General features: G+C 55.0%; 1 long non-coding RNA gene across 2 annotated transcripts; it reads right to left on the reverse strand.

Moving 5' to 3' along the window:
* Positions 1 to 457: 457 nt before the first annotated feature.
* Positions 458 to 17,502, reverse strand: LOC115282932. 2 transcript variants are annotated; one of them, XR_003904808.1, is made up of 4 exons: positions 17,394 to 17,502; positions 13,260 to 13,495; positions 4,598 to 4,730; positions 458 to 655 (listed from the first exon to the last, which is right to left on the reverse strand). It is a non-coding gene; the product is annotated as an uncharacterized LOC115282932 (long non-coding RNA). The 2 variants fall into 2 exon arrangements; XR_003904807.1 differs by having other exon boundaries at positions 13,260 to 13,498.
* Positions 17,503 to 21,543: the final 4,041 nt, after the last annotated feature.

Genomic DNA, 21,543 nt, shown 5'->3' on the forward strand with positions numbered 1-21,543 from the left:
CACCTGGGGACGCTGGAGAGCTCTGGCATAATCAAGAGGGAGCCTCTGAAGGGGGTGGCGGGGAGCAGGGGTTATCTGGTCCCAGACCAGCCCCTGATGAGAACTGAGCACAAAACCTTATAGCACATAAGTGATGGGACAGAGACATCCATTCATTTCTTTCCTTTTTAAAATTTGTTTAACTTTTTAAAAAATTTTATTATTGAGAGACAGAGAGAGACAGCATTAGCAGGGGAGGGGCAGAGAGAGGGGGAGACACTGAATCTGAAGCAGGCTCCAGGCTCTGAGCCGTCAGCACAGAGCCCGACATGGGGCTCGAACCCACAAACTGCGAGATCATGACCTGAGCCAAAATCGGACGCTTAGCCAACTGAGTCACCCAGGCGCCCCCGTTTATTTCTCTAACAACCAGATTTGAAGCCTGGCCCCTGGATGCTGAGGAAGCCGCAAAAAAACACAAGTGTTTAAAGCAGTGGTTTTCAAACAAGACTTTGTGGCCTCCCCCGGTCCCACTTAGATGCTGCCACAGGCAGGGTGGGAGGGGTGGGAGGGGTGAGGGACGGGAGGCCCTACCACCTCAGCCAAAGAAGTTTCCACGGTCTTCTGCTTTCCCGATCAGACTTCTAGGAAGATTTCACGGTGAGGGGTCCTGATACTATTGAAAAAAAAATGAAAACCACGGTTCTCCCAGGGAATAGGAGAGAAACCTCCACCCTGCCCCAAAGAGAGGTCACAGCTAGAAAAAAAGGAAAACAGAGTGTTTGCCTCTAACTTCAGAGCAGTGGGCTTCAGCGTCCTGAGGTGGAGGTGAGATTCTAGGAAGGACTTGACAGATACTCCAAGCTTTTCTCTTGCCCTCCACATTGGGTCAGCCTCCCTCCAAAGGGCCTGCCTGCCTCCCTGCGCCAGCCCATCGCCCCCACACGGAGCCTGCCCCAGCCCAAAGCACAGGGTCTCTAAAGAGGGTCCAGGGATTGAAGTGTCATCCTTCTACCTCCTGCCTCCAGGCTGGGGAACAATTGAGCCCTTTGTCCAGCAGGAGGATGCCCAAAGCGTGAGGTCACCCCCAACATGGCTCTCTTTGTCCCACAGCCAAGGGGACACCGAGACTGAGTCCAGGCCCTGCCCACAACCTCCTATCCCTAAGCGTTTGGGCACCTCCACACCAAGGGACTTCCCCAGGGGCCCAGGAAGGGGCTCAGACAAGGAGGGAAGCTGGTGTGGCTGGCACTGGTGGAGGGGAAGAAGTGTCGGGATGGGTACGCCCAGAGAAGGGGGCTAAGGAAAAGTCCCCAGACCCCTCGCAAAGGTCTCCAGACTCTCATGTGGCTTGGCCTACAAAGAGGGCTCCCACCCCAAAAGGAAAAACTAAGGAGTCTGATTCTAGGGGCCCCAGGAGCTTGCTTCAACTTTTGACCAACAAGCCTCTGGGAAAAGGGGCCGAACTGGAAGTCCCCACAGGTACAACCTGGCCCAGGAGGGGAGGCTGCCCCAGCAGCCCCACCACAGAGGAAGAGTCTGGGGTCCAGAGGATAGAGGAAAACCTGGGGGTGGAGAAGGCAGGGAAAAGCTTCCATGGCCTGGAAAAGCAGCAGAGCTGGAGTCTCAACCAGAGAGTTTCTGAGGAGTTGAGATGGGAGGCGTTCTGGAGGCTCTGTTGTCAGGACAGGATGAAGATGGACAAGAGGGGTGGGGCCAGAGGAAGGGGTGGGCTAAGCGGAGTTTGAAGGAGAGGTCAGAGTGGTGTCCCTAAGCCCCAGGCTGAGAATCAACAGCACTGGGTTCTAGTCCTGGCTCTGCCTCTAACTCACCCAGAAACCCTGGGCTTATTTTCTCTCCAGGCCTCAGTTTCCCTCATCAGGGAAATAAGATCCTTCTGGAGCCAACGTTCTAGGAGTCCTAAGAAGTTCTAGGGAGCAGGGTACAGGAATGTAGATCTGAGGTCTAGAATGAGGGGCCCTGTGTAGTCACGGAGAGTAGGTGCATGGTGGTCGCACATGAAGGGACCCCTGGGAGCTTCAGATACTGGAGCAGCTGCCTGTAGAGAAGGAGGGTGCAAAACCCTGCCGGAGCCAACTGTGACTGGGCGGGGGGGGGGGGAGCCTGGCTGGGAAGACAGTGGTGCCACTGGTGGAGAGTGCGGTGTCTTCAGGCCACCAACGTTGGGAGTGCCGAGGGGTGGGTCCACCCTCAGAGTTGAATGAGTGGCCAGAAAGGGCCAAGAGCATGCTGGGAGCAGGGACCAGCGACAGGGCACGGAATGGTCAGACCAGGTCAGCCTCTAAATATGGATTCTCAGCCTTGGGAGCGTCTCAGACTTTGGGAGGGCCCTGCCTCCCTGGCCCCTGTCTTCTGATTCATTCTGGACTGGGCCCCACCCCATCTTGGTGGAATGTTGTGTGAGCTGAGAATAGGCATTGCTGGGGTCAAGGAAGGGAGGGTCGCCAGGGACTAATTGCCCTAAATAAATGAGCAATTAAGACCATTACAGGAAGTATCCGCCCCCTCTCCACCCACCACCCCAAACACCGCCATGGCAACCACTGCCGACTCCACCCCCAGGAAAGGCTGAGCCACTTGGTTGGCCCACGTGGTTGTCACTCAAACAGCGGAGGGTGGAGGGGGCGTGGCTTCATTCAAGTAAGTGGGAAGGGTCAAGGCAGAAACTGCCCTGAAGGGGACACAGAGGATTGACTGGGGTGACCTCTGGCCGAGGATTCTGGGTAGCTCCTCCCAGTCAGTGGAGGAGAGGAAAAGCCTGGGACACCCTCTGTGGATTCAGCCTGCAGGACAGCTGCCCCCGTGGTGGGGTTGGGGGCGGCCACCAAGAGAAGTAAACCTTGCCAGGTCCCCATCTCCTCTCAGCACCCCGGCCCCTCCCCCTACACTTCCTGTAATGGCGTCTCCAATGGGGAGACCATTAGTCCTGCTCAGGGCAGCGCCTAAGTACTGTGGCTGATAAATATAACATGAGCCCATCGATTAGACTCCTCTAGTCCTGCAGCAACTCAGCTCCCTAATGGCTCCCCCTCCCCTCCACACTCTGACTACCCACCCCCACCCCCCCACAGGGGCGGCTTTTCTTGCTTACTTGGGGCTGTGAGGCCAGCAGTGTGAGGGGAACAGAGTGAAGGGATGGAGGAAAACACCCGGGGCCCGGCCAGCCCGCTACTGGGAGACAGGCTGGGCTCCTGGGTGACCCGGAAGCCAATCTGTCAGTTGGGGGAGCAAGGGGAGGAGCAGCCACGGCCAGGCCCATAGGACACAAGGCAGAGCCCTCCCCACCCCACCCTCCTACAGCACAGATCCTACCTTTGGGGCTTTCCTGGTGACTTTTAAAAGAAGTCTGCAGTGAAACCAACTTAGACCGGGTCACCATGCCCTCTTCTTCCCTGGCATCTCTCAGCCACCCCCCTCCCCTCACCACATCTGCCCCAGCCCAGCAGAGCTATCCCCTCCCTGTCTCTCCCAACCCTGACGTTCCTGCCGTCATTTCACCCGTCTTGAGGATGTCCACATCCCTGGTCAGATTGGGAGCCCCGAGCACAGGGGCCACATCTCCCCTGTAAGCCCGGGCCCGCCCTGAGCGGTAGGGACTGTCTTCTCTAGGGCTGGGAACTCGAAGTCGAAGTTGAGAGGTCCCTCCCCAACCGCTTAAATCTAGTCTGGGAACTGCATGGAGCAGGATATGCGTTCCATAAGGTAATCAGACCAGTGAGCCCCTTCCTTAGACTTCATGAAGCATCGGTCCTGGGAGCTGAGACAGCAGAGCAGAGACCACTCCCCACCCCCCAGACCCCTCAAGGCTCTGGCCAGCAGCTGGAAGACATCTGGAAGGGCCTTGGCAAGAGGTGTGGGACCTGCCCTTGCCTGGGTGCCACAGGGGGGCTTCAGTGGCTGAACAGGTGGCAGCCCAGGCCTGGGAGGGGGCTGTGGTTTTGCAGAATTGTGTCTCTGGGTAGAGGCTGCCCACAGAATATTCTAACAGGAAGGCTGGGCCAGGCTGGCTGCTGCCAGGAAGTTAATCCTTAATGTGCCTCTGGCCTGGCTGCTGTGCAAATTCACCACTTAAACACTGCAGGCCGGTGGGGACGAGCCACAGAGCCCACACTCCTCAGGGTGGGGTTGGTACCAAGCTGAGGACCAGGAATGCTTATGTGCCACAGGGGTGCCTGGCTGCCTGAGGGGCTGTGTGTAAGGGGACTGGCTGGGCGGGAGGCCAGGGCTGGGTCTGGCCCCCCCCATAAGAGGGACAGCTGTGTCCCCCACTCCCACCCCTACCTCTGTGCCTACCCAAAGCCTCTTTCTTCAACAAAGGAATGTGCTTTGGGGGCGCCTGGGTGGCTCAGTCGGTTAAGCGTTTGACTCAGGTCATGATCTAGTGGTTCATGAGCTTGAGTCCCACATTGGGCTCTGTGCTGTCATGCAGAGCCTGCTTGGGATTCTCTCTCTCTCTCTTTCTCTTCTGCCCCCCGCCCCACCCCCCACTGTGTGTGCGTGCTCTCTCTCTCTCTCTCAAAATAAATAAATAAACATCTTGGGGGGGGGGAGGAAAGACGTGTTTTTATGGGTTGAGAAGTTCTGCTCTTAAACATACCTAGCTGCAGCTGTAGAGATGGTGGCTAGACTCCAAGAACTTCCTCATGCGTGTCGGGTGGAAACCGCAGTGACCATCCTTTAAGGAAGTGAAAGATTCCCCTTTAAAGAAGTTTCCGGAAGGGACGTTGATTCTGGGAGAAACGGCGAAAGTATGATAAGGGGACGGGCAAGCAGGTTGTGCTTCTAAGAGATATTAGCTCTGGCTGCCCATAACAAAATATGGTAGACTGGGTGGCTTAACCAGTAGGAATTGACTTTCTTACAGTCCTGAAGGCTAGAAGTCCAGGAGCAAGGGTCTAGCCATTTCAGTTTCTGGTGAATGCTCTCCTCCTGGCTTGCAGACGGCCTTTCCTTCCATGTGTGCATGCAAGGGGGAATATTGGGGGGGGGCTCTTTTGGTGTCTCTCTTTTTTAATGTTTATTTATTTTGAGAGGGAGAGAGAGAGAGAGAGAGAGAGAGAGAGAGAGAGAGAGAGAAAGAGCATGAACAAGGAAGGGACAGAGAGAATCCCAAGTAGACTCTGCACCATCAGTGCACAGCCCAGCATGGGACTCGAACCCAGAACCGTGAGCTCATGACCTGAGCGGAAATCGAGAGTCGACCGCTTAACCACCTGAGCCACCCAGGTGCCCCCTGGTGTCTCTTTTTATAAGGGCACTAATCCTGTGGGATCAGGGCCTCACCGTTATGACCTCACTTAACCTGGATTATCTCCTTATAGGCCACGTATAGATATTTCCAAGTGTAGTCACACTGGGGATTAGGAATGGGGGGCAGGAGTGTTGTTCAGTCCACAGCACAAGGTAAGGAAAACCCCACCGTCTTTCCTGTATTGCACCCTCCTTTTTGAAGATGCAATAGCCCGGTTTTCTCCCTTCCAACTCCACAGGCCGACTCTCTCCCACCCATCCCTACCCTCTGGGAGGGCCCACACTCTGCCTTCCCACCCCTGCTCCCTCCTTTCCCAGCCTCCTCCTTCTCCGGCTCTTTGCAGCCTGGGCCTGGGGCAGGGCAACAGAGAGCCCTGTTCCCTCAATAGCCTGAATTCAGCCCCCAGCCCGGGCTATATTTAGCCTTGTGCTTCAAACACAGGACAAAGCCACTTTCCAAGCGGCTGGTGGGGACAGAGTTGAGAGGGGGCTGCCCTTCCTGCCCCTTCCCCTTCCTGAAATGGATACCCCTCAGTTACCCTTCTGGGGTGACGAGGAATGTGGTTCATGGGGCCGTGGGCTAAAGCTTTGTGTGGCTCGCAGGCTATTTCTAGATTATCCACTGGGAGGGAAGTTCTGAACCCCCTGCCCCAGGCTGAATGAGCATATTCTGGATCAGTTTTTCTTTACGGCACGTCAGGATCATTTAGGGAGTTTCAGAATTATCGATGCCCAGGCTTTACCCCTAAACATCCTGATTTAATTGGTCTGAAGTGAGGCCCTGGCACCCCTCTCTTTCTCCCCCTTTTATACTCTCCCTAGGTGACTGCAGTGTGCAGCCAGGATAAAGAACCCCTCTTCTAGATCCTTGCCACTCAGAGTGCGGTTCCTGGGCCACCAGCATCCGCATCAGGTGACCAGCCTCACAGGGAAGGGGGAATATCATTAGAAATGAAAAGTCTCAGCGCCCCCTGCCCCTTACCCCTGCCCCAGGCATCAAAATCTGCATTTTACCAAGGACCCCTAAGGAATTCCACTGCAGGCTGTTCTAGAACCTTCCACAGTAGCAGACGAGACTCCAGGTCTGTACTTTCAAGTTGTTTGGGTAGCAAAAGATTCAGGCAGGCTCCCGAAGCAAGAGGCTCATGTGCTCCCCATCCCTGTCTCTGCTTCATTCTTAGGAGAGGATTCTGGTTTCCAGTGGAGGGATGGCTGGGTACACCTCCTCCCTTCACCACCCCACGTGTCCTCACCATCCGGTACGCGCACACACATACACATCCCTGATCACGGTCCACATCCCCGCGGCCGGCAGGATCTCCGGGAATGTGTCTCACGTCCTATGGCTAAACTCTGTTCCTACGGGGATCAAGTCTCCGTGCTCAGCTCTCACTTCCACCAAGGGAGCTGTCCACTCGCTCCTTCAGCATCGACAACAATCACCCCCATTTCCCCCGTCAGAAATCCCCAGGGTCCCCGGTCATCAGAAATTCTTTCTCACGTCCAACCTAAATTCCTAGGATCCACTTACTGAGAGCATCTTATATATAATTCAGGCCTTGCCTTTACTTAAAGCTCTTCACTGGTTTCCCTCTGTCCCTAAGAGAAAATGTTGAGTCCTTGGAGGGGCATCAAGGTCCAGCCAGGATCTCAGAGGCGCTGCCCCTCGGTGAAGCCTCACCTCCTGCTATCCCTACCTATACCCTACTGGCATCTCACACGAGAGCCAGACCTGGTACCTTTCGGCTACAACACACACACTGCTTCCTTCATGTTGCTTCCTCTGTGCTAGAGCACTTTACATCTGCTATTCCCTAGCTGGGATGGCTTTTTACCTTTCCTTTGCCCACCTCCCTTACAGGCTCCTATGTAACCTTCAAGTCCCGGATAAGGTCACCTCCTCCGCAGTAAATGTAGCCAAAGCTGTTTGCACAGGCCTTCTCCCAGTATCTATAACATTGCATCTGTCCATGTCCACTTCCTCTACTAGTTTCTATGAGGAAGAGGTACCCCATTAGATCTTTTTAACTTTGGCAATGTAGCCAAGCACCTGGCCAGCAGGAGAAGGAATAGCGATAGCTAACATTTATTGAGTGCTCATTCTTTTTTTTTTAATCATTTTTTAATTTTTTAATGTGTCAAGCACACTGGTAAGTAGTTTGTCCCTGAGGATGATGGTTAATTTTATGTGTCAAGTTGGCTGGGCCGCAATGGCCAGACTATTTGGCCAAACGTTACTCCGAATGTTTTGTTGAAGGTATTTTTTAGATGCGATTTAGCATTTAAGTCGGTAGCCTGGGTGGCTCAGTGGGTTAAGCAGCTGACTCTTCATGTCAGCTCAGGTCACAGTCCCAGGGTCGTCCACCCCCACTTGCCTGCTCCCCCCCGCCCCATCTCTGTCTCTGTCTCTGTCTCTGTCTGTCTGTCTCTCTCTCTCTCTCTCTCTCTCTCTCTCTCTCTCTCTAACACACACACACACACACACACACACATACACACAAAATAAATAAATAAACTTAAACAAGAAATAAATAAATCTTTAGATAGAGCAGGTTATCCGCCATGGTGTGTGTGGGCCTCACCTAATTAGATGAAGACCTTAATGAAACAAAGACTGACCTTCCCGGAGCAAGAATTAATTCTGCCAACAAACTGCCTCTGGACTCGAACTCCAAGTCTTCCCTGGGTCTCCAGCTTGCCCGCTTACCCTGCAGATTTTAGATTTACCACTTCCTTACCATATCTCTGCTCTCTGCCCCCAACACACACAATTCTGTTTTTCTGGAGAATCCTGACTAATACAATGCGTCAGCTAGTACCCCAACAACTCTGTAAGGTAAATACTATTGAGAGTCTGGATTTACTAAGAGACTTTTTAACCAACTCAAGGTCACAAAGTTTCAAGTGAAGTCAGTCTATGTCCAAAACCTAAATTTTGGCTGCTATGCTATGTTGTAAATGAAGCAAGTATGTATGTGAGGAAATGTGTACATGTGCATTCATGTGTATGTGTGCTTACATGTATTTGAGTGTGTGTGTGTGTGTGTGTGTTGGGAGGGTGTTTTATTGATGCAGAACGTGAGGGCCAGAGAAGTGAACCCACTTGCTCAAGATCACACAGCGAATCGTGGCAGAGACGAGTTTTGGACTGAGAGCTCCAGAGCTCAAGTTCTTTACCACTGTCCTCTACTGAGCTCATTAGATGGAAGATGGAGTCAATGAACCAACAACTTCATGACTCCTAGGAAGGAATTTCCTAGGCTCACCTCCTCATTGATACAAGCTTTCTCACTGGCATCAACCTCATCCTTCTATCATCCTTGTTACCTTTATCAGCTAGAATTCCTTATAGGAGCCAAGCATCCATTGGTCCCCGCACACTTGGCCTCTTGGAGAGATTAGGGTATCATTCCCCAGCTTCCGCTTCAGGTGAATGAATCCCAGGGGGCAGTGCCCCTTGGGTCCAGATCCCAGCTCTGCCACTCTTCCTATTTGTATGACCTTGGGTAAGTTGCTTAATCTCCTTAAGCTTCAGTTTTCTATATTGGGGATAATCATGGCACCTACCTCCTGGGACCATCAGGGGATTAAATGAGGAAGTGCCATAAGACCTGATGCATAGTAGAGGCTCAGTGTGTTAGCTAGTGGTGGGGGGGGCCTGAAGAGCCAGTGCTATTAGAGGAAGGTGGACTTCCTGGTTCAGAGACATCTCTTCACCCTGCTGGAGGGTAGGGGATGTGACATCTGGACACTGACCTTGATGAGGGAAGAGAGTCTTTACATGTTCTGGAATTCCTCTGCTAAAACTGAATAGAGCCCAGTGAAGCCAACTGCTTGGTTACTACAGAAAGGGAGTACTACTGAGGGAGAGACAAGAACTGGGAAAGATGGAGATGGTGTCCAAGAGACGGTCCAGAGGCTGAGGACTCATAGCACAAGGAAGGGGGCCAGGGTGTCTGGGACTGTGGGGCCATGACGAGGTCTGGGAGACCGTCCCCTAGACGGCGGCCCGCCCCGTCTACACCTTCCTCCACCTCCACCTCCATCAGTCTCCACCTCCCTGCCACAGCGCTGTGGGTGCTGCGTTCCAACCTGGAGGTGACCCCTACTGCATTCCAGCCTCGTGTCTTCCTCCTTGGCTTTGGGACAGACCCTTGTTTGCACCATGCCCTGGTGGGTGCCAAGAGGACAGAGCGCGGGAAGAGGGGACCTTTGTCCAAGCCCCCAGCAGCAACCACTCCTCAGGTCAGGGCCCGGCTGAGGGGCCAGGACACAGCCCCCTCCCTTTGTCCTTCTCTACCCCTTGAGGAATCCGTTCTCGGAGGTTTACCAGCTTGGCGCTCAGCTCCAAGTCACAGAGGGGGCTGTGTCCTGCCACCGGGGCCCTCTGAAGCCCCCATTGTCAGGCTGGGGGGGTGGGGGACAGGCTGGGACCGTGTCTCAAAGGCCTAATGTTCTCAGAGGTGGGAAGGCCGAGGGGTCTCCCGGAAGCACTAGGCCATGGGACACCTGGCTCTCCACTTCTCTGCCCAGACCCCTGGCTGGCCAGAAAGAGGGCTTCCGGGGAAGCAGGACAGATAGTGGGATATCCTCTGCATTTTCCGGCCTTGTGTCAAGCTTTGACCTAAGCCCTGTAGATAGGCTGGCAAGAATTTCAAAAACCACAAGAAACAAGCAGACGGTTAAAATAACTCAAGCTAATTTTATAAAGTCCTATGGAGAGCCAGGCGCCCAGGTTATGGATTTTATCACCATCACAGCCCAGCATGAAGTGGATGTGATTATTGTCATCGGCCCTACATTGCAGGTGAGAGGTTAAGGTAACCTGCCAGGGAGGGCTATGCAGGCCATAAGGGGCAGAGCCGGCCTGAACCCAGGCCTGATTGTTGGAGGGCCCATGTCTACAGTGACTACAAGAGCCAGGAATGGGAGAACATGTATAAGAAAGACTAAGGTAGTTGGTGCCCATTTACCCCCCTCAGCAGCTCCCAAGGACCTCTAAGGGCCCCACAGGTCTCCTGATTGCAGCTGAAAACGTTGTTGTAAATCTTTTGCCAGGATCCTGCCTTCCGTGTGGTCTCCAACCCATGGCTTTCAGATTGCTTTAGTCTGGGGTCCCCTTGGGGGCAAAGGACAATGGGCTCATCCTCCTGCAACTCCAAGGGCTTCTACCAAAGACCCCTCCAGGCTGGGGAAAAAGCACTAGTGCATTTTTGTGCATTTCGGGCCGGGGCCTGAAGCCAGCACGGCTGGAGGAAATAAAAGCTCTACCAGGAGAGCACAAGATGTCACTGATGGTTTCGATAAAAGCACCAAGACTCACTCATCGAATCACGTGTGGTCCTTTTCAGAGCCATCTTCCTAGCAGCCTGCCACCACTGGGGGGGAACTCTGTTTCCAGCTATCCCACTCTGGCCTCTGGCTCCCCTGAACAAAGGAGAAGCCTTGGGGGGCAGCCAGGAGATGTGTGGGTCCAGCGTGGTGAGCAATGGGTCCCTCCTGCATTCAGGCAGGTGATCGTTCAGTGCACATCCCTAGAGCAGGTGCTTATCTGGGGCGTGGTGCCAGGTTGGGGTGGTAGTGGTGACAGCCCAAAGAGGACCAAGGGATCAGTGAGAAGGAAAAGAAGGTGTGGGCGGGGTGCCTGGGTGGCTCAGTGGGTTAAACATTTGACTTGCGGTTCATGGGTTTCAGCCTTGCCTTGGGCTCTGTGCTGACAGCTCAGAGCCTGAAGCCGGCTTCAGATTCTTTGTCTCTCTCTCTCTCTCTCTGTTCCTCCCCTGCTCATGCTCTCTCTCTCTCTCTCTCTCTCTCTGTCTCTCACTCTCAAAAATAAATAAACATTAAAAGCAAGGAAAGAGAAAGGAGAAAAGCCCTCCCAAGCCATCCAGGGCAATGTGCACAATGCACTGTGGGGGTGTGCAGGGCAGGCCTGCCCCATAAGGGGGCAGAGAGGAAGAAGTGGCGTGAGGTTCAGAATCAAGTACATTCAATGAATAGTCTCTAGTGTGTGGAGAGGGCTTGCAAAATCCAGGGTGACCTCCTGGAAGAGGCAGGCATTGCCCTAGGGTCAGAAGGATGAGCAGGGTGTGGACCGAGTTGAAGAGGGAGAGAATTCCAGGTAGAGAAGGCAAACCAGTTGGTGCGATTTTGATTAGATAGATCAGTAAAACAACCCCGAGCCCAGAAGAGTTGTCACAGGAGGGTGGGTGGTACTCTAAAGTCAACCTTGAAGTTCTGGCCGAGCAGCTGGACCCGGGTTGGCATTTGGCCTTGGCCACTTACTGGCTATGTGGCCTGGGGCAAGTGACTTAATCTCTCCGAGCCTCGGTTTTGTCATCTGAGAAATGAAGAAAATAATAATGGCGTCCATGGAGATCGTTGGAGCATGAAGCAAGGTCAGTTCTGAGAAGTAGATGCTTGGTGTCCGGCCCGTGACAGGGGCCCCCAGGCAGTGCCAGTCTTGTGACAATGGATCGATCCCTTTAGGAGGCTCCTAAAGGGATTGGAAGGGTTGGTTCTCAAGAGGAGGTCTCCCAAGCGACTCTGAATCATGGAAAACATATGAGATGCCCTGTGCCCGGCTCTCCAACAGAACTACTGAGGAAGGAGATGCCCCTTGGCAGGTCGTCGTGGCATATGGTCCCCATCGATGACTCCTGCTTCTAACCCGTCAAGAAATCCTGTGGGGCCTTCTCAAATCAGTCTCCCCTCCAGCACCAAAGCAGTAACCTCCTCAGTTACCCCCTCCAAACTTCATCCCTCCGATGGCCCCATGGTGACCCCTCAGAGCAGACAGATCATGCCTCTCCCCAGTTCAAGCGCCTTCTGTGGCTCCCATTGCCCAGCACCCAACTCCTTAGTCCGGCACCCAAATCCAGTCCTCCACTAATCCAATCCCTGCCCGCCTTGCCAGCCTCCTCTTCCACATGCCAGACCCTCCAATCACACTGGGTCAACCACCTCTAGGACCTCGAATAGCCTTCGTACAGCCCTGCCTCGGAGCCTTCTTTTACGAGCAGCGCCCTGCCTTCCCTTCCACCTGGAATGTCTTTTCCCTCCTTTCCCTGATGGCTAAATCCTAGATCTGCTCCAGGTCCCAGGTCAGCCATCTCCTCCTCCCAGACTCCACTCCAGAGCAGGACCTGTGGTTTTGGCTCAGAGCTGTCTCCTTCTATGACCGGGGTGTGGAATATGGATGAGATCTGGCGCCACGGTTCACAGCTGCCCAGAGGACGGCTGGGGACCGCCCTTGGGGCAGAGATCGCTGCTGGGAGAGGTTTGAGCGGAGCAGGGTGGGGCCGCAGAATCCTCCAGGGTGGCAGGCATGGGTGCCAGCAGCCCGGATAGAGCCCAGGCGGCGGTGCTGGCACAGCTCCGCTGCCGGAGATGAGGGTGAGACAAACAGCAATTAGCCGAGCCCAGGCTGGGCTCTCAAGGCTAATTACCAATTAGATGGGGCCGGGCGATTAGCGACATGAAAGAGACAGTCAGCAAATAGTCACTGGCGTGGCATAGCGGAAGCCACATCTCTGTCTCTGCTCCTGCCAACAGGCCTGGACTCCTGGTGGTTGGTGCGGTCCTGGTATTGGCGGGGGGGTTCACAGCAAGGGAGGGGCTGAGTTCCCCCCTCCCTGGGTACCCTGGGGCAGATTTGCCACCTTCTTTTTGATTCCCAGACTCATCTGCAGAGTGGGGCTCTCAGCACGTGTTCCTGGGTCGTGTCCGGGTGATGGGTGATGAGCGCTCCAGCACCCTTGGCCAGGTGAGCCCTGGGGGGCCTCAGAGCAGTTAGGTGCCAGACGCCCAATGGGATGCGTTTGTGTCTGGAGCTTAGCCTGGCACTGCGGCAGGGTGGGAGGGGGGCAGGCAGATAGCTTCCTTCCTCCCATCTCTTGGCTCCACACTTCTTCCCTCTCAGTCTCTATCCCTCCCGCCCATCGCTTCCCTCTGCTCATTTCTTCTTTCGTTCCTGCCCTCCCCCCATCTCCCCTGTCTCCACTGCTCACCTCTTGGGCTTTCTCTCTTTGTCTCTGTTTGTTTCTCTTTGGGTCTCGCTCTCCCTCCCTGAGCTCCACACTCCGTGGTCCTTGCTTCTCTTCCGGTGGGGCCTCCACACCGCAGGGATAGCTGAGATCAGACATCCAGGGACTTCCTGACAAACCAAGGCTTGGCTACTCCGGGGTGGGCCGTCCCTGAGTGGGAGAAGGTGGGAACGAGGAAGGGGCCCCTCACCTTAGGAAGCCTGCTGGGAGAGGGGGGAACAGTAATGTGTGTGAATAATCCTGCGGGCAGATCCTAGGACCCCACATTATCCACATTCAGGGCCCAAATCAATCAGATCAAGAAATTGGTTACTAAACACCCCCCTGAGGCCATTCACTTCTCTCTCTAGTCTCTGGTCTGCTTGAAGCAGGTGGCCTGACCTGCTGAGATATTGGTGGCCAAATCTCCCCACCTTACAAAAGCCCAGATGAGCCTCCCCAGGCTGAGACCCCATAGTGGTGCTAACGGGTGCATTGTTTGCGCACGTGTGCGTGCATGTGTGTGGTTGGGGTGTTGGGCACAGGCAGACCAATGTGACCAGTCTCAGCATCCTCATGGGCTCCTGACTGTAGACTAGACCCTCTGGGGCCCATAATGACTTGAAGGAAAAAAAATGCTGCTCTCCCAGACCAGGGGACTCAGAATCGGGGTTGGTAGAGGGGAGGAACTCAGTGAGGACAGAATTCTGTGAGACAGGGAGGTTCCAGAAGGCGAGGTGTTCAGCAAAGAGAGAGAATTTCATTAGGGGAGGGGGTCCTGGAGGAGGAGGAGGGCCCTAGATCTGGAAACAAGTTTTAGGAATGCAGACCTGGCCAAAAGACCTGGTTTGCGGATCTCTGTTTACCTTGGCAGACCCCACCACAAACACAGCCAGCACAGGAGATCAAAGCACCCTGGGCGCTCATCCCAGTGTGGGTGGGGCTCCAGGGGCGGCCCCTGCCCCCAGGGACAGGTGCCACTGCCCTGCTTCCCCTTGCTGGCGCTATGTCCGGAGCCCCGGAAGGTGGCGGGGGGGGGGGGTGCTGCCTCACCAGCTCTGGGAAGGAAAGAATGAAGCACCTGCCAGGGGGAACACGGAAAGAGCGGAGGACGGGCTGTCATCACTGCTGGGCTGTCCTGACGGCAGGTGTGTATGTGTGTGCACGCGCGTGCTCGCACTGGGGAGCCTTGGGAATGGATGGACCTCTGTGAGGGTGGTTGTGTCTGTTTGGGCTTACAGGCTTATGGTTCTGTGGGCACAGCTGTGCAAGCCAGTCCCTTTCCCCACCAAACGGCCCAGGGATTTTCCCCGTCTCCCTCCTGCTGCGGTCAGAAAGCCAGTGACCAGCCCAGTGGTCAACCAACATCTCTGGGCTCTGAACTCACCCTTCAGCTATGCCTCCAGGACAATGGGGCTCTTTCTGCACAAGATAGGCATGAGGGACCCTGTCATAGACTTGTGACCTGAGTGACAGAGCTGCCCCAGGGTACACTCCAGTCTTGGTCATACTCGTGGACACTGACTGGCCCTGAGCCAGAGTAGACTAAAGAGAGAGAGTGGGTCTCCTTCCCGCCTGTGTCAGGAAGGCTTCCTGGAGGCGGGGACCCGTGTTCTCCCCAAGCTCCCAGATGCACCCTGACCTCTGGTGTTCTGGCTGGGATGCATGCGCGGGGCTTCCCTCCATGCAGTCAGGAGCCTGAACAGGTGCCAGACCTGGAGGTCAGACCCAGAGCACACACCCTCAAGTGCCTGGAGGTCAGACCCAGAACACACACCCTCAAGTGCCTGGAGGTCAACACCAGGCTGGGAGGTCCAGCTGGAGGGATAAAATCAGCCAGGTCTGTTGGGAGACAGAGCAAGTTTGAGGGAAGGAGATGCGTCCACAATGTCCTTGGGAGACTTAATCTAATGACTCAGCCCCTGTTCCCTTCCTTGCTAAATCTCCTCTCACTCTGAAAGCGCCCTGCTCCCAGAATGGTCAGTCTGATGGGGGGAGTTTGCCCCAGCCCCTACCCTCCCCCCAAACAGAGACCAAGGCAACCTGGTAAATAGCCTTTGAGGGAAAGAGGACAGATGATAAAGGGTCCAACTCATCAAAAGGAGACTAGGAGGGCTTCCTGGAGCAGGGGAGAGTGGGGATGGGCAGGGAACTCAGGCAGGGACTGTGAGGGCCGGGGAGATACCTAGTAGGGGCTCAAAGGAGGATGAGGGCGCAGGAAAGAGCTCTGGGGTGATCCTCTTCCCGTTATCTGGAGCACCTCCAACACTGGCACAAAGAGGCCAGCCTCCACCCCCAGGTAGCACAGCTCGGGAGGTGGAACCGAGTAAGGTGTTAGCCCAGGTTTCTGACTCCACACCAAAGCCCTTTCCCTTCCTTTTCCCCCTTCCCTCGCAGCCCACACCCCCCAGGGCAGCCCGGAGAGACCAGTGGGGGGCAGGAAGTGAGGTTCCAGCCGCTCTGCGGCCTCGGCCCCGGACAGCTGTTCTACGCAGCTGCTGGGGGCTCTGGGGGCTGCCGGCGGATTTGATTTGATTCAGGCCCCAAAATAGCCATCCTCGCAGGAAGCAGCCCCCCTTCCACAACCCCTCTAGGACTCCGCATCCGGGGGCCGAACTGACACCTTAGAGTTTCTGCCCTGTCCTCCTTCCCTGCCCTCACCCCCTGGTCTCCCGACCTACTCCATTTAACCCCCTTGGCTCACAACCCTTCCCTCCTCTAGCTTCCCCTCTTCCAGGAAGCCCGCCCTGGTCACCCCTCCCCCCTACTGAGGGTGTAGCAGTCCTTTGCCCACACATGAGATCCTCAGCCCCTTCCCCGCTCCAGCCCCGTTCTTGGGGAGGGTGGGACAGTGGAGGGGGGCAGTCTAGGGCCAGGGGCCTGTGGCCAGGCACGGGCGGCCTTTGGAGGGCACACAAAGACGCAGGCAGCCTGGCCTTTGATGAGTAATGGCTGTTCCCTGGAGCCACGATTCCACTCAGCAGCTTGGGCCCCCCCCCTGCCCCCACCCCCTCCGACTCCTCAAATAAGACTCGTTTTTGTTCTGAGGACACAATGCGAGAAAATGTCACCCAGGGGGCGTGCCCCCTGGCCCCAGCCCTGACAACCAGAGCTCTTAATCACCCGGCCTCCTTCCTCCCCAGACTCCCTCTCCAGCAGCTGGCTGAGCTGGGGGAGGGGGAGACACTAGGGGTAGGGGGACAGCTACCACCTTCTGGGGCTGAGCTCCTTCTAGCCTGAAGGTCTATAAGGCCTTCCTGTTTCTCCCTCCCTGGGATGGGGCCCCTGTACCACCATCTCACAAAGGCTCAGTTCTTAGCTCTTCTCTGTCAGAACCTGCCAAGGTCCTTGAAGCAGGAGAGATGGAGAGGAGCCCCCAAAAGGCACCAGAAGCCATAGAAGGGGCCTGCCCCCGAGAACTAGGCCAACACTTTGACAAGTGCTACAAAGAAAGTAAGATATGGTAGTGAGTGATGCTGGGGGAGGAGGGCAGAAGTCATCTCTTCTGCAAGGCTCCCTCGAGTCTCCTGCAAGGCCCCAGCAAGGCAAGAGCCTTCCATGCAAAGGCCCTGTGGCCCGTGGTAGTGTTAGAGTGGTTTGCAGGGGCACACCCGCCCCCTCCATTATTTCCAGAAGCATCCCTTTTCGCCTGTCCCATACAAATGCAGTCTAAACAAAAATGGTGTGCAGCTCCTATACAAGTTCCCTGACCCCACTTCAGTAAACTGACTAACCTGCCCCCCCCAAGTCCTTCTATATAGAAATTCTGGAATCTTCACCACAAAGGTTTTTTCCTGTCTTGATCCTCATGTCTTGTACACCTGCCAGTCTGGTCTACTCTCCTTCCCAAATCTATGCCAAACTGGCCGCTTTCCTCTGTCCGCTGCCTCCAGCTCACCCCATCTCTCACTTGTGCCTTGTCAGCAGCCTCCGTTTGGCCTCCCAGCCCCACTTTGCCCCCTACAGTGCAGTCTCCCCAGAGCAAACACTGCCATCCCTAGAAAATGGAAGTCATATTATGTCACTCCCTTGCTTAAAAGCCTCCAAAGACCTCTTACTGCTTGGAGAACGAAACTCAAACTCTCCTGTAGGGAGATGTAGGCAGAAGGGAAGACTCACGTGAGATACTTGTTTGGGGTTCTCACTGTGTGCGAAGGGAGGGACCAAGAACATGGTCAGACGGTAGCGACCATGATGAGGGCGATGGCGGTACATCACTCTCTGAGGAGTGGGAGCTCACGGATAAACTCTGGGTACCTGAGATCCGGTAAAGAAAAAAAAGAAATCTAAACTCCGTAGTTGGGTCCACAAGGCTCTGGTTGGTCTGGCCTCCCCCGCTTACCCCACCTCATCTCCTGCCACGCTGGCCTTTCCCTTGCTCAGTGGGCTCCCGTGGAGAAAGTGGGAAGACTTTGACCCACTGTACAGTTTCCCAGGCCATTCGTATATTCATCCATCAATCCATTCATTCATTCATTAAAACTCATGTGCTGTATCCCACCACCCATCAAGCATTGATCAGATATGGAGATAGGAGCTAAATAGGGGCTTCGAGTCCAGCGGGGGAGAGATCCTAGGGGTATCGAGAAGTGTGATGAGAACCCCACCTGGGATACTTGGGAAAGGCTTCACTGTGTCTCCAAGGAGGAGTCCAAGTTCACCAAGCAAAAACCAGGGTCAGAATTCTTGGCTGAAGGGGCGATGTCCGCAAAGAAAGAACACTGACTGATGGGGTGGGGGGAGGGAAAGGGTGGTATGGCTGGATCAAGGACCGTGCCGGGAGAGGAGCTTGGACTGGGAAGCAAGGGTCAGACCATGAACGCACGTGGAAGCCTCATTAAGACTTTGGATTTATCTTGCGGCCACAAGGCTACAGCCAAGAGTTTGAAGCAGAGATGTGCATAATCAGATTTGTGTTTTAGAAAGAGCTCTCTGGCAGCAGCACAGATGGGTGATAGATTGGAAAGAGGACAGACTGGAGTCAGAGAGACCAACTGGTTCCGGAAAGAAATGATGCAGGCCCGAACTAGGGCAGGAGCAGCGAGAGAGCGAGAAGTGGGCGCACTCTGCGTGTAAGTGTGGCTGGACTTTTGGTCACGTGGGAGGGAAGGGGGAAGGGCAAGAAGGGAGGTTTATTGACCGTAACACCCAGACCTCGGGCGTGGCTGATTGGAGGGTGCTGGGGCCCCTCCTGACATGGATGGCCCAGGCAGAAGAGTGGCCTGGAGTTGGGGTGTGTGTGTGCGGGCAGAGAGCCTGAGGGAAACCCAATCTGTACTTGGGAATGAACTGTGGATTGAGGGGCTCGGGTGATGCCAAGAGCATCCATCTTGACAGAGGTCACCAGTCTCCCAGAGATTCTGCCTCTTACCCCCCCCCCCACAACACACACAAAGGAACATCCCTAAGCTGGAACAGAAAGGGGGGAAGGGAGCAGGGAGCTCTAGAGTGGGAAGGGCTGGTGTGCATCTGCAGACGCCAGGGAAGGGCAAGGGGCAAGGGGCAAGGGCAGTGCTGGAACCTGCAAACTGCACGACCCTCCTGCTTATGGGATCCCTGCTCTAACTGGAGCATGGGGGCCCAGAAATCATCTCACAGATGGAGAAACTGAGGCCCTGATGAGTAGAATCATTGGGTACAACTGTCCCCCTAAGTTGCTCACGCTCCTGGTTGGGAAATGGTAGTAGTCTGGTTTGGATTTATGCACCATCTGCCTATTTCCGTAGAACCTGGAGGCCCACTCCACCGCCACAACCTCATGTGTGACAGAGAAGGAGGTAGCCCAGGGTCACAGGAGAGGTGTTTGGGGGAGGCCCCGACACCTTTGATGCCCTCCCTTCCTTATCCCTAGAGAGCACCACCCTGTGGCCCACTTGAGAACGCTGGCTCCTCCTAGTGGCCGTAAGGAGCATTGTTCTTGGTCCCAGGTCAGCCTAGAGTCCAAGTCCCTGGAGCATGGGACTCAATTCCTTCTGACCAATCTCCAAAATGGGCCCCATACTAGTTACCAGTCCCCAACAGATACTCCTGCCTGCCCTTGAAGGTGACATTCATTCATGAGGCCTGACCCCAGCAAGATGCTGTCTTCTCCAGGCCAGATCCCTTGGCCTTGAGGGATGTTTCCATAAGTTATGATGAAGGGCAGGATACACATCCTACCCTGTCTGACCCAAGTGCTTTTCACCAGACTAAGAGCCCCTTGAGGGCAAGAACTGTCTTACTTAGGGTCTGACACAGAGCCTCGTGTGTACCAGGTGCTTAACAAACTTCAGCTGGAACTAAAGCCCACTGACCATGCAGCCGTTCTGGGACTTTAACACCCCCTCCCCCACCCACACACTCCCAGGATGGGGCTGTCTACACCCCTGAACCTCTCAGCTTCAGTTCATCATCATCAAGCTCTCCCTTTTAAGAAGAAGCTGGTCTCTGGCCCAGCTTGGCTGGTCCCAAGTCCTTCCAAGGTTCAGTGGAGATGGAGAAACACTTCTAAAACAGCATCCAGCTTTCTGTTGGGGTCTCTACCTGGCCCCCATCCCTCTAGGCCCTTCTCCTTCCCCAGCCCTCCACCCCACCTGGAAGGGCAGAGGTGAGTCCAAGCCCCTCCCGCCAAGCCAGGACTTCCTCAGCACTTCCGGGAGCCCATCTGTCCCTTTTTTCCAAATGGTCTTTTAGAAGCTGAAGATTTTTGCCTACTCAAAGTCAGTGCTGGGGCTGGGAAGGTGGTGCAATTCACAGGAAGGGTTGGCTGTGTGTGGCATCCAATTAAGATGGAATCTTATCACTGTCAGCTGTGACCATTCTTCTGAGGGAGCAAGGGGAAAAAGGACCCATCTGAGGAGGGCGTCCTGCCTGGGGACAGGGATCAGATGAGGCTATAACAGCAGGTAACATCTACACAGGCCCGGAGGTGGTCTTGTCTGTCCCCTTCAACAGGAGAGCTGTGTTCTCCAGCCAACATTTAGCAGAAGAGGTAGACACCTTGCTCGAGGTCACAGCACTGGCAAGAGTGACAGAGCTGGGACCCAATCCAGGTCTTCTGATTCTCAAGTTCAGTGTCTCTCCCCTACAACAGAAGGGCCTCCTTTACACGACCCTTGACCTTTCAGAGAGACCTGTTTGGTTATGACCTCAGGCTTGGCAATGTGGAGAGAATGGATTGATGGGACTGACTCAGACACGAGGTCCATCTTTCCTCTCTCCCTCCCTTCCTTCCAACATATTCCACACTCTGTATATCAGGCATTAGACCCTGAAGTCCAGCAAAGCTTGGGAGGCAAGAACCATGCATCTGTCACCATCTCTGGGCCCTGTACCAGCACCACGCAATGCACGGAGCCCCCGGGCAGTAGCTGTGCTGAAGGAAGAAGGGAGGGGCCAACGCACAATGACCGCTCTACCGAGGCCATTGCCAAGGAGGCCACTGTGGATTCAACCGCAAGTTTGAGGCCCTGGAATGCTCAGGACAGTGTCTCCCCCATTCTGTGTGTGTTGGGTGGTGGGGGCAGGGGGAGATGGGACAGAGGCATAGTGTTACCAAAGTCCCCTAAGAGCTAGAACCATAAGCAGGAGGGACCTAGAGAGGCTGCCATTGGGCCACTGCCAGAAACACAGTCCAGAGCAAGAAGCAATGAAGAAATACTCCGATTTCTCTTCCATCCTATCTTCCACCAGTGCCTCCCAGTGGCCTAACCCTCCTGGAAGTAGCCGGCACATGAGCTGGGTTGACGCAGGCCAGAGAGATGGGCCTCCTCACCCATGTCCTACAGGGCAGGACAGAGAACGGGTCTGGGAATCTGGGGTTAAACCAAGATGGACTAGCACACTCATATGCACCTGGTATTCCCAGGGTCTGACGCAGCGTCAGCTACACAGTGGGCATGTAGGAATACTAGTTAACTGAATACAAAGAAGGCGGTAGGTAGTAAGACCGATCCAATGAGGCGTTAGGAGTAAATAATAACCCCTGACATTTGCTGAGTGCCAGTGCTCCACTAGGGAAACCGCAGACATCATTAACATGGTCTGACGTATGTCTGGTGTGGAAGGTACTCATTCAGCGTGTTTCCTCCCCCCTTTCCCCTCCTGAAGGATTCGCTTCCATCAAGCACCTACCTTGAGCACAGCATGGCCTAAGCGCAGATGACTCAAAGATAAGTCAGTGTAGTCCTAGACTCCAGGGGTTTAGGGACCAGCAGCAGAGAAGTCAGGTGAGAGGAAGAGAAGGAGCAGAGGACAGTCGGGGCACCCCCATTGGTGGGACCTGGATGCT

This window comes from Suricata suricatta, chromosome 17 (assembly GCF_006229205.1).
Source record: "Suricata suricatta isolate VVHF042 chromosome 17, meerkat_22Aug2017_6uvM2_HiC, whole genome shotgun sequence".
NCBI lineage: Eukaryota > Metazoa > Chordata > Mammalia > Carnivora > Herpestidae > Suricata > Suricata suricatta.